This window comes from Mesocricetus auratus, unplaced genomic scaffold, assembly GCF_017639785.1.
Source record: "Mesocricetus auratus isolate SY011 unplaced genomic scaffold, BCM_Maur_2.0 Super-Scaffold_100020, whole genome shotgun sequence".
In the NCBI taxonomy this organism is placed as follows: domain Eukaryota; kingdom Metazoa; phylum Chordata; class Mammalia; order Rodentia; family Cricetidae; genus Mesocricetus; species Mesocricetus auratus.
In genome coordinates this window covers 12359881-12371328 of record NW_024429201.1, presented here as the reverse complement: position 1 = coordinate 12371328, position 11448 = coordinate 12359881, and the positions used below count along the sequence as shown (strand labels likewise).

General features: G+C 42.8%; 1 pseudogene; it reads right to left on the bottom strand.

Moving 5' to 3' along the window:
• Positions 1-8488: 8488 nt before the first annotated feature.
• Positions 8489-9813, bottom strand: LOC101844612 (annotated as a pseudogene).
• Between the last annotated feature and the right edge of the window lie 1635 nt (positions 9814-11448).

The window sequence follows — 11448 nt, the reverse complement described above, 5'->3', positions numbered from 1 at the left end:
ATACATATAAAATGAAATGCGAAACTGACCATTTAAGTTTTAGGAGGGTATTTGTTGGCATATTAATACAATTCCAGTGTATCCTGAAAAGAAGTTACCAAAAGATATGTGCAGGAATGTCCCATATTTGGAAATTTTAAAATGTTGAAGTTCTAACTGATTTTGCCAATAGTTGGATGGTACTTGGCTATGCTTTTATTTTTCCTTGGTTATATCTTCTGATTTGATAGAAATATCGCACATCTCAAATTTAAGTATGCATAGAATTATGTGAGATATTAAAACACAGACCCTGGATGCTGAAGAAATGGCTCAGTGGCTAAGAGCACATGCTAATCTTCTAGAGGACCCAGGTTCAGTTCCCAGAATTCATATGATGTAAATACAGTTCCAGAAGTTCCAGTGCCCTCTTCTCAACTCTGTGGCATCAAGCAAACACCTTTTAAACAATTTAAAATTTTATTAACCACAATTTCAGGCCTTGACTGGTGAGAGGACTAAGCAGGTAAAGGCACTTGCCACCAAGCCTAGTGACTGAATTTGATGCCTGGATCACATGTGGTGGAAAGAGAACCAATTCCCAATAGTTGTTCTCTGACTTCTGCACAAACTCACACTTAAAGTACAGGGTCTCATGTAATGCAAGTTGGCTTAAAACTCTGCTTTGGAGTAATGTATCTTTTGTAAATCTGAGGAAATGTTTAATTTAGAAAAATGAGCATATACAAATTGTATCTATAATGCTAGGATACCAAATTACGGCACATTCAGAAGTTCTAATTTTAACTAGCATTGAATGGGAGATCTAGGTGCATTTTGTTGTTGTTGTTGTTGTTGTTGTTGTTGTTGTTGTTTTTCAAGACAGGGTTTCTCTGTGGCTTTGGGAAGCTGTCCTGGAACTCGCTCTTGTAGACAAGGCTGGTCTCGAACTCACAGAGATCCACCTGCCTCCGCCTCTTGAGTGCTGGGATTAAAGGCGTGTGACACCAATGCCCGGCTTATGTGCATATTTTTACCAGGCTTTTTCTTTGAGGCCACCAACCAGCTGCCAAATCATGACACAGACTGTTACTAGTTTTGAATGTGTGGCCTAGCTTGGGCTCATTTCCTCTTGAGCCTAGATGTCTCTTATTTATTCTGTCTGCCTGCAAGCCCTACCTGTCCTTTCTCTGCCTAGCTTTTGACTGTTCAGCTCTTTATTAGGAATCAGGTGCCTTATTCAGGCAAGATGAAACAATGCAACACAGTTTTACATAACTAAACAAATGCAGCATAAACAAATGTAACACATCTCTGACCAGTTAAAATATTATTTCATAGCACATATTATTGACAAAGCAAATATTTGCAGCTAGATAAATAATCTCAATCTACTGTGCTTCACACTATATTTGCATACTCAAATTTTTTCAAGAGCAAGTATTAAAATTAACTTGCCATTGAATATCTCCAGGATATATTTAAATTCTTTTTTCTTTTTTGGGTGTTTAAGGTGGGTTCGAGGAGGGTTGGTGGCTAGAGATAGAACACATGGGCTTTGCACATGTAGGGAAAGTACTCTAACCACTAAACTGTATCCCCAGTGTGTATTTGAAAGTCTTAATAGACATTCAGAGCCGGGCGGTGGTGGTGCACGCCTTTAATCCCAGCACGAGGGAGGCAGAGGCAGACAGATCTCTGTGAGTTCGAGGCTGGGCTGGACCGACAGCCTCCAAAACAATACAGAGAAACCTTGTCTCGTAAAACCAAAAAAAAAAAAAAAAGTCATTCAGTGTTTTCCACATATAGTTGAGAATGACAAAGAAATGGCAGAAAGTTGATGATGAATATGCTACATTATAGAAACATCAGGGGCTGGAGAGATGGCTCAGAGGTTAAGAGCACTTGTTGCTCTTGTAAAGGATATGGTTTCAATTCACACATAACCATCTCTAATTCCAGTTCCAGGAGATTCACTGCCTTCTTCTGATCTTTGTGGGTACCAGACAAGCACTTGGTGCATGGACTTACATGCAAGCAAAACACTCATATGCATGAAATAAATATAAAATTAATTCTGTAGTTAAAGAAGCATTGACTTAGTCGGGCGTTGGTGGCGCACGCCTTTAATCCCAGCACTTGGGAGGCAGAGGCAGGCAGATCTCTGTGAGTTCGAGGCCAGCCTGGTCTACAATGAGTTCTAGGACAGCCTCCAAAACAATACAGAGAAACCCTGTCTCTAAAAACAAAAAAAAAAAAGGAAGCCTTGACTTCCCTCTCCTGTCAGACATATGTGCACATACACATTTTTAAGAGTAATCAATTGTGGTGACATGTCTGTAATCCCAGAACTCAGGAGGCAGAGGCAAAAGGATTATGAGTTTTTGGCCAACCTGGCTTAGCTTTGTCTAAACACAAAGATCTTGGGGTCAGGGAGGAAAAGGCCAAGCGTAATAGGGCACATCTGTATCCCAGCACACGAGATTTGGAAGCTCAAGGATCAAGAGTTTAAGGACAGATTCAGCTACCTAACAGTTGGTGGCCACCCTGGCTGCTTGAGTCCCTACCTAAGGAAAAAAAATAAAACACATAAATTTTAAAAATCAGCTCAGCAATACCAGAACGCAGGAGACTGAAGCAGGAGAACTGCCACAGTTTGAGAATGGTTTCATGGTGGACTCCCGGTGAGGCACAACTACAGAATGAGAATGGTTTCATGGTGGACTCCCGGTGAGGCACAACTACAGAATGAGAATGGTTTCATGGTGGACTCCCGGTGAGGCACAACTACAAAATGAGACTGGTTTCATGGTGTACTCCTGGTGAGGCACAACTACAAAATGAGGCTGGGTCTCCAGGAGTGAATTCAACACCAACCAAACTTTAAAAACGACAAGAATTGGCCAGGCAGAGGTGGTGCACACTTTTAATCCCAGCACTCAGGAGGCAGAAGCAGGTGGATCTCTGTGAATTCTAGACCAACCTGGTCTACAGAGTGAGTTCCAGGACAGGCTCCAAGAGAAACCCTGTCTCGAAAAACCGAAAAGTAGAAAAGAAAAAAAAACAGGAATTAAAAAGGTATCTAAAGAGCCTTGGAGAGCTTGGGAAAGCTTTGTCGTAGAGTGCTTGCCTGTGGTGCACAAGGCACTGGGCTTGATTCTTAGCACTACAAATGTGATTAATTCTGTGGAGCAGTTTTTGTTTTCTAGGTTCTGCTAGAATTGTTATAATGCTCATATTAATAAACATCTCTGGGAGCAGGCCCTGCACCTTGCCAGGGAAGCATAATAGAGTCAACCCTGTTAACAGAGGTGTGGGTGAGCCAGCCCCAAAGTTATGAGCATGGGAGAGTTGTCCCCATTTCTCATCTGATGAACCAACCCTATAGCTTCCCAGGCTCAGGCCCGGGGTTATGCCTTGGCCGGGCCCAAAATTCATCCCATCTATGAGCTGCTGGAGCACGTGAAAGAAGCTGACCTGAAGACCCAAAGCTGCAGGATCTCCACAACACAGGACAACAGAATACCTAGGAAGAGTTCTAGCGAGGACCCAGCATCGACAGTGTAGCAGTAACCAGAGGCTTCAAACTAAACCCTTGCAAGTAACGATTAAGCACAAAGGGGTCTGTGGTGAGACTTGCTGTATCACACTGCAGCTTCCATGATGAGACTTTTTATTTTCCCCCTTTTTTCTCTTAAATTTTGTTTTATTTGCGGGGAGTGAAGGGACAGAGGGCAGATTCGAAGGGATTGGGAAATGAATGAGATTGAGATACATGATGTAAAAGACACATAGAATAAAGAAAAAAGGAAAGGAGACACGGCTGGGATCAGCAAAGCACACTTCTGGGTACATCTGTGAGGGTGTTGGCCATGAGGGCTTTGACCTATTGATTGATTCAAAGGTTGAACACTGCTGTACCTGTGGAAGATGGGGTCCAGTTAGAGAAAGGGGATTGTTAGCAGTGTGCATTTGAACAGTGTGTCTTGTACCTGGCCACTCCCTACCACTTCTATTTGTTTTCTGGATGCCATGAGGTAAACAGCTTTTCTCTATCATGGCCTTCCTCGATGTCCCTTGCTATCATCCTCATAGTTGCCCCTGGATTGACATCTCTGAAACCACGAGCCAAAATAAACCATTCTCTTTTTTTTCCTCAGATATTTGTCACAGTGATAAACATCTTACTAGCACAAGTATCCAAATAGTTTATGAGATGTTTATTGCTTGAATAATTTTTACATTGTTTCTACTTTGTAAAGGGGTATAAAAATAAGTGTAAGATATAGTGGGTACCCCCACAGACACAGAAGCAATTCCAATTACGATAACAAATTTTCAAGTTCTTGGAGATTGCTTAGCAGTTAAGTCTTTGTTGCTCTTCCAGAGGACCCAAGTTCAGCTCCCAGCATCTGTGGTTCATAACCACCTATTAACTCCAGCTCCAGGAGATCAATTCCCCTCTTCTGACCTTTCTGGGTACCATACATACATGGCACACACACACACACACACACACACACACACACACACACACAAATCTTGTTCATCATGGTGGTGCATGCCTTTAATCCCAGTGTTCAAGAAGCAGAAGCAAGTGGATTTCTGTGTGTTTGAGGCCAGCCTGGTCTATATAGTGAGTTCCAGACCAGCCAGGGCTATATTATGAGACTCTGTCTCAAAAGAAGCCTCTCCAAGGCTCTTTGGATGCATGTAACTTTTTAATACCTGTTTTTTTTCCTGAGCTACTGCATTCCTCATTTTCTTGCATTTCTATAGAAATTTCTCATCAGTTATAGCATCTTAATGCAGACAGAAGTATTGGTAAAAAACAATTCCTCTTCTATTCTTTGATATCTTTAGCATGGTCTCAGCTTAAGTTGATACAAAGTAACTTAGCAGATGGAAAGTATGTATTTGTAGTATCAATAGTATGTGGTGCTGGAGATCAAACTCAAGGCCTCACATATTCCAGGCAAGCCCTGCACAACATGACTTCCTCTTAGTCTATTTCTTCTTAATAACTTGAAAAATCTGTGAAAGTCTATCTTCATGCATGCCATGGCACACATGTGGAGGTCAGAGGTCTCACCTTCCGTCTTGATGAAGCAGGTTTCTACCACTTTTCAGGGTGCTCCAGGCTAGCTGGCCTTCGAGCCCCCAAGCCATCTCTGCCTACAGAAGTCCCAGGTTTACAGATACACACCAAATCCAGCCCCCCTTTTTTCTTTTTTGGATGTAGGTTTCAGGAATATAACAAATTCAAATGACCAGCATATTTTACCTTCAGAAACCATCTCCCTCCCCTTGCCTGTTAATTTTTAAATGCACATGGGGACCCTCAAAGAGGATGAAGACCTAAAAAACATACCAAAAGAGAAAGCTTATTTTAGACCTATTTATAATACAATTATATGTGTATGAGTGCTTTTTCCTACGTGTTTGTGTACCACATATGTCTGGTGGTCAGAAGTCAAGAGAGAGGGTATCAGATCCCCTGGGACTGGAGTTAAAAACAGTTGTGAGCTTTCAGGTGAGTGCTGAGAATCTAACCTGGGTCCTCTGTAGGAGCAACAACTGCTCTTAACCCCTAAGAAATCTCTCTAACCCTCAAAGTTTGTATACCTTCTAGGCAAAGAAATCAGATTTTTTGAAGAAACAATGTAAACAAGTTGCGCACTTTCTGTTAGGAGCAGTAAGTTGTGGGAATCACTAAGATTCTCACATAATATTTATGTTATATACTTTCCTGATTATTCCATGTCTTTCTTTATCTTCCTCAAACATTTTCAGTTAGTGTGGTGGGTGGTTTGGAAGAAAATGGCCCTTGAAGGGAGTGGCACTATTAGGAGGTGTGACCTTGTTGGAAGAAGTTTCGTGTCACTGTGGAGGTGGGCTTTGAGGTCCCATATATGTTCAAGCCACACCCAGTGAGAGAGATCACCTCCTGATGATTGCAAGTCAAGATGTAGGCACACAACTTCTCCAGAACCATGTCTGCCTGGGTGCCAGCACCATGTCACACCATGATGATAATGGACTAAACCTCTGAACTGTAAGCCACCCCAATTAAGTAGTTTTCTTTTTTAAGAATTGCCAAGGTCATGGTTTCTCTTTACAGCAATAAAACCCTAACTGAGACAGTTAGCTTTATGGGTATGGTTCCCTCTGCATTTATGGGTATTATAGTTGGACTTCTTCATTTGGACCACCAGCCCCAAAATAATTACATAAAGACTTATTAATTATGAAAGCTTGGCCTTTAGCTTAGGCTTGTTCCCAACTAGCTCTCTCTCTTTTTTTTATTACAGCCCTGGGAATTGAACCTAGAGCCTCACACACATATTAGGTGTACTCTCCCCTCCCCCACCCTCCAACTAGTTCTTATACCTTAAATCAACCTATTTCTTTTTTTTTTTTTTTTTTTTTTTTTGGTTTTTCGAGATAGGGTTTCTCTGTATTGTTTTGGAGGCTGTCGTGGAACTCACTCTGTAGACCAGGCTGGCCTCGAACTCACAGAAATCCGCCTGCCTCTGCCTCCCATGTGCTGGGATTAAAGGCGTGTGCCACCAACGCCTGGCAAAATCAACCTATTTCTATTAAACAACATATTGCCATGTGATTACCTACCTCTCCTCCATTCTGCACGTCTGACTTCCTCTTGTCTTACTGGTATCTCCTCCCATACCAGGAGATAACCCTGAGTTCCACTCTCTCCCCAGAAGTCCCACCAATTCTCTCCTTCCTAGCTAATGGCTATCCAGCTCTTTAATAAACCAATGAGGCCAGGTGGTAGCAGCATGCACCTTTAATCCCAGCATTTGGGAGGCAGAAGCAGGCAGATCTCAGTGAGTTTGAGACCAGCCTGGTCTACAAAGCAAGTTCCAGGTCAGCCAGGACTGTTACACAAAGAAACCCTTTCTTGAAAAAGAAAAGAAAAGAACCAATCAGGTCTTTAACAGTTGAGGCAAAACATAGATACATCTTCACACAGGGTTCAAAAAGATCATCCCACAATAGAGTGTCTTTTGTCTTTTCCTTTTGAAACAAGGTTTCTCTTAGGTGGCTTGGAATTTAGAGCCCAGAGTGGTTTTAAGTTCTCAGTAATCCTCCTGCCTCAGCCTCCCAAGTGGGATTGCAGGTGTGTGCCACCATGTCCAGTCTCAAATCTTATATTTGGACATAGTCCCCCATCTCCTCAGTTACCAGCTAAAACATAATAGTATATTTTTAAGGCACCAATCCTACAAAATCCAGATGTCATTTCAAACAACAGCTGTCATTTATTATGCTATCATGAGTGACATCCTGTACATTGTTGCCCTTTACTTTCCTGGCCTATCAAATGTTCATATTATCCATGTCACAGCTGTTTAGAAGAGTTAGTGAGGGTAATAATACACTTACACAGTACCTGGAATATAAATTGTAGTGCTATTATTGTACTTGCCACTCTCTCAGCCTTCCCACCCCTCTCATTTTTTTTTAGGTGTGTGTGTGTGTGGTGACAAGATGAGGGAGGGGCAGGGGGACTTGTATGTGTGAAAAGTTTCAAGAGTAGGTTATTTCCATCTACAGTGGTTCCAGCTAGTGTTTTTACCTGTTGAGCTGTCCCTTGGGTACTTTATTATTATTTTTCTCTTTTACAACTTTAAGTGAAGCTATGCTAATTCATTTTTTATTTTAGCTTTCTTATAAACTTCACATGTTAATATCTAAGCCAATGGCAGAAGTGGGAGGAACACCATCAAGAACTTCTCTCCAGCTGGGCGTTGGTGTCACACGGCTTTAATCCCAGCACTCAGGAGGCAGAGGCAGGTGGATCTCTGTGAGCGAGTCCAGCTTGGTCCACAGAAGGAGTTCCAGGATAGCCAATTGATGGGGAATGTTCTTCTATGCATATGTTTCTCTTATTGGTTAATGAATAAAACACTGATTGGCTGATTGGTCAGGCAGGAAGTGACATAGCTGGGCAGAATCAGGATATAAGCAGGGACAAACAGGAAATTGCTCTCATCTCTGCGGAGACGCTGAACAGTCATGATGTAGGATGGGAGGGGAGTAACAGGTCCGGCATTCCAAGGCCACATGGAGATGCATAGATTAATAGTTATGGGTTAATAATTAGTGCAGAGATAGCTAATAAGATACCCAAGCCAACAGCCAACAGTATTATCATTAATATTAAGTCTCTGAGTATTCTTTGGGCATGATGCAGTTGTGGGACCAGGCTGGTGGGAAAGAATGCTCATGCTACAGCCAAGGCTGCACAGAGAAACCCTGTCCTGAAAAAACAAAACAAAAAAGAACTTCTCTCCAGAACAAATACATTTTTAAAGATTTTTATATTTATTTATGTATATGAGTGCTCTATCTGCATGTACACTTTTATGCCAGAAGGGGGCATCAGATCCCACTGTAGATGGTTGTGAGCCACCATGTGGCTGCTGGGAATTGAACTCAGGACCTCTGGATGAGCAGACAGTGCTCTTATCCACTAAGTCATCACTTCAATCACATAACAAGTAATTTTTATTTCTCCAAACATCCAAATTGAATGTCTCCTGAAACCAAAACTAACCTTCTCCCAGAAAGTCCCACACAGAGATAAAAAGCAAATTTTAAAAAAAAAATCACATTTTAAGTGGGTAGTGCATTCCACTTTTTTCTCTGCTTTCAGATAATTTTGAAAAACTTAACATTGTAGTAGCTTATGAAAATAAAAGCTACATTCCATTGGCTTTTTAAACATTAAAATAATTTTAAAAGAAAAATACTCCTACAAAGTCACAATCAATGGCCTGACTCATTTGATGGGGGACACAGGTGAAGGTGACTTGCACCACGTCATCAGGAGATGCTCATCTTCAAGGCTTTGTGTTCTTCCAAACAGTACAAAATACAATTCCAATTATGAAAGGGCACAGAAAAAAAAAACCTCCCTTGAGAAATCCACAGGACAATAGATGTCTCAGCTGTTCTTCGTGGAGAAACAGTGCTGTCAGACCCGCACAGTTCCCTGTGTGAGGTGTTTCCCACCCTATTTCAGTATTTCATTGAAAGGCTGAGGATCAGCCTGAGAAACTCTCATGTGGTATCTCCTTCTGGGGAGGTGGAGATTAGAACAGTTGTCAAATCATTAACCACATAGTTGAACTCTCTCTCTCCCTGCTTTGGCATATCTAGTCAGTAATGGAATACACTTGCCTATGATAACCTGGTAACAATCTCCTTTAAGATTGCCTAAGATGTTACCTAGGATGACACCACATGTTCTTCACACATTTCTTACATCTGTCAATTACCAGTCCCCAGTCTACCACAGTGACCATCTTTGAGGTTCACATATTCACCCCCCATCTCCACCCCCCAGAATCAGTACATCTTTGTCAGTGCAGTCTTTTTTTTGTCGCTGTCCATGATGGTCTGGGTCACTTTCTGACAAATCAGCATCCCCACTAAGAGTGAGAATATTTCCAAGCTGCTTTAAGTGCAGAATTTTACTATTTTGGTAAGTTGAGTCTTCACCATGCACTTCATCTATGCTGCCCCCAACTACATATTCACCTGCAGTTAGCCGGCACCTGTCGACGACCTCACTTTGAACCATGGGTGGTAAATTATTCACCTGCCAAATACTGTTCTGTTTCATTACTTTTATTTTTTTCTTCTATTTTGTTCAAAAAATCTGTCAGTTTCTTGTCTTGTTCATCACTGGCATAACTCTGAAGGTTCAGCAACTCCAATCCATGGGGGTAAATTCTCAAACTGGCAAAGCTGCTGTGTGTGTGTGTGTGTGTGTGTGTGTGTGTGTGTGTGTGTGTGTGTGTGTGTGTGTGTGTCTGTGCGTGTGTGTCTGTGCGTGTGTGTGTCTGTGTGTGTGTGGTATGTGTGTGTGTGTGGTGTGTGTGTGTGTGTGGTGTGTGTGTGTGTGTGTGTTGCTAAATAGCTGTGGTCCTGCCAGTATGCAGTGACTCTGCTATCCCCAGCTCCTGGAAAATGAACTGAGGCCTTTCAGAATGGTCTCACCATCAGCTTTGGCATTGAATGTGAAGTCCAGAATGTGCTGTGCTATTGCCACGGTGTGGTGGTTTGAATAGGGATGCTTAGCCCATAGGGCACTGTTAGGAGACACAGCCTTGGAGGAAATGCGTCACTGTGGGGACAGGTTTTGAGGCCTCATAAGCTTAAGTTACACGTAGTGTGGCACACTGTCTCCTGCTGCTGCCTGCTGATCAAGATGTAAAACGATCAGCCTTTTCTCTCACACAGTGTCCACCTGCATGCAGCCGTGCTTCTTGCCATGATGGTAATGAACTAACCCTGTGTAAGGCAGCCCCAATGAAATGTTTTGCTTGTTAGAGTTGCCTTGGTCAGGGTGCCTCTTCACAGCAACAGAAACCATAACCATGACATATAGTGAAGAGAAGGCTTGTGCCATGTCCGAGGGAGGCAGCCTGGGAGCGTGGGGTGCCTATGTGTGTACCAGACTGCACCCTCCCCTTTTAAAACATGAACTTTTAATAAGCTGGGATGATGTCATGTTTATCTTTTTCCTCTTGACATATGGCAGTGACTGGCAGAATGTAAACTCCAGAATTATGCTTATTAACAATGAATGAAATGGAGTGACAAGGGCTGTAAACTGACTGTAGTGACTTCATTTTAGTACCTCAGATGAACTTTGTATGCAGAGTAAGTGCTAGTCATTGTAAGAGGGAGCGTAAGAAAAACAATTCCGCAAAGCAACTCCCTGTTTTTGCTAATCGCGCATTTTGGCTTTTGTAACCATCTACTTGGCTTACAGCTTCAGGATGGGAGCCTTGGGGACAGGTTATGGACTCCAAGAAAAGTTCAGGGATGCACTTCGGTCTTGAATACGTAGATGTAGTCGCCGGCCGGCTGGAATGAAGACTTTCAGTTGGCTCAGAGACAGTGTTCCAATGGTCTTCGTTGGTAGAAGTCCCGTAACAGTAGAAATTAGAAAACTGTATTAGGATAGTTGAGGATTTTTTTTTCTAGAGTTCGAAATACATCAAAGCAAGGAGCAGCTAAAACCAAGGCTTGGGAACACAGTATCTTTCCTTTTCCTTTTTTGTTTTTCCCGAGACAGGGTTTCTTTGTAATAGCCTTGGCTTCACCCTACAACCTCCTGGGAAACAGAAAAGACACACGTGGGAAATCTTTGCCGGAAGAGGTATAGGGTGGGGGAGCAAAGGTCCCTGATCCAGCCAATCCAAACTGCGTGGCTCTGCAGCGCGGTGGCTTCTGGGAACCCTGGCTTCTAGGGAAGGCTTTGCTACATCCGAGGCTCCAATTCTCGGCGACCACCCGGCTCGAGCCGGGTCGTCTTGCGCGAGCTCAGCCAAGACTCCAATTCCCGGCAGCCATCGGGCTCGAGCGGGTCCTCCTGCGCGAGCTCAGCCAAGACTCCAATTCCCAGCGGCCACCAGGCTCGAGCCGGGACCT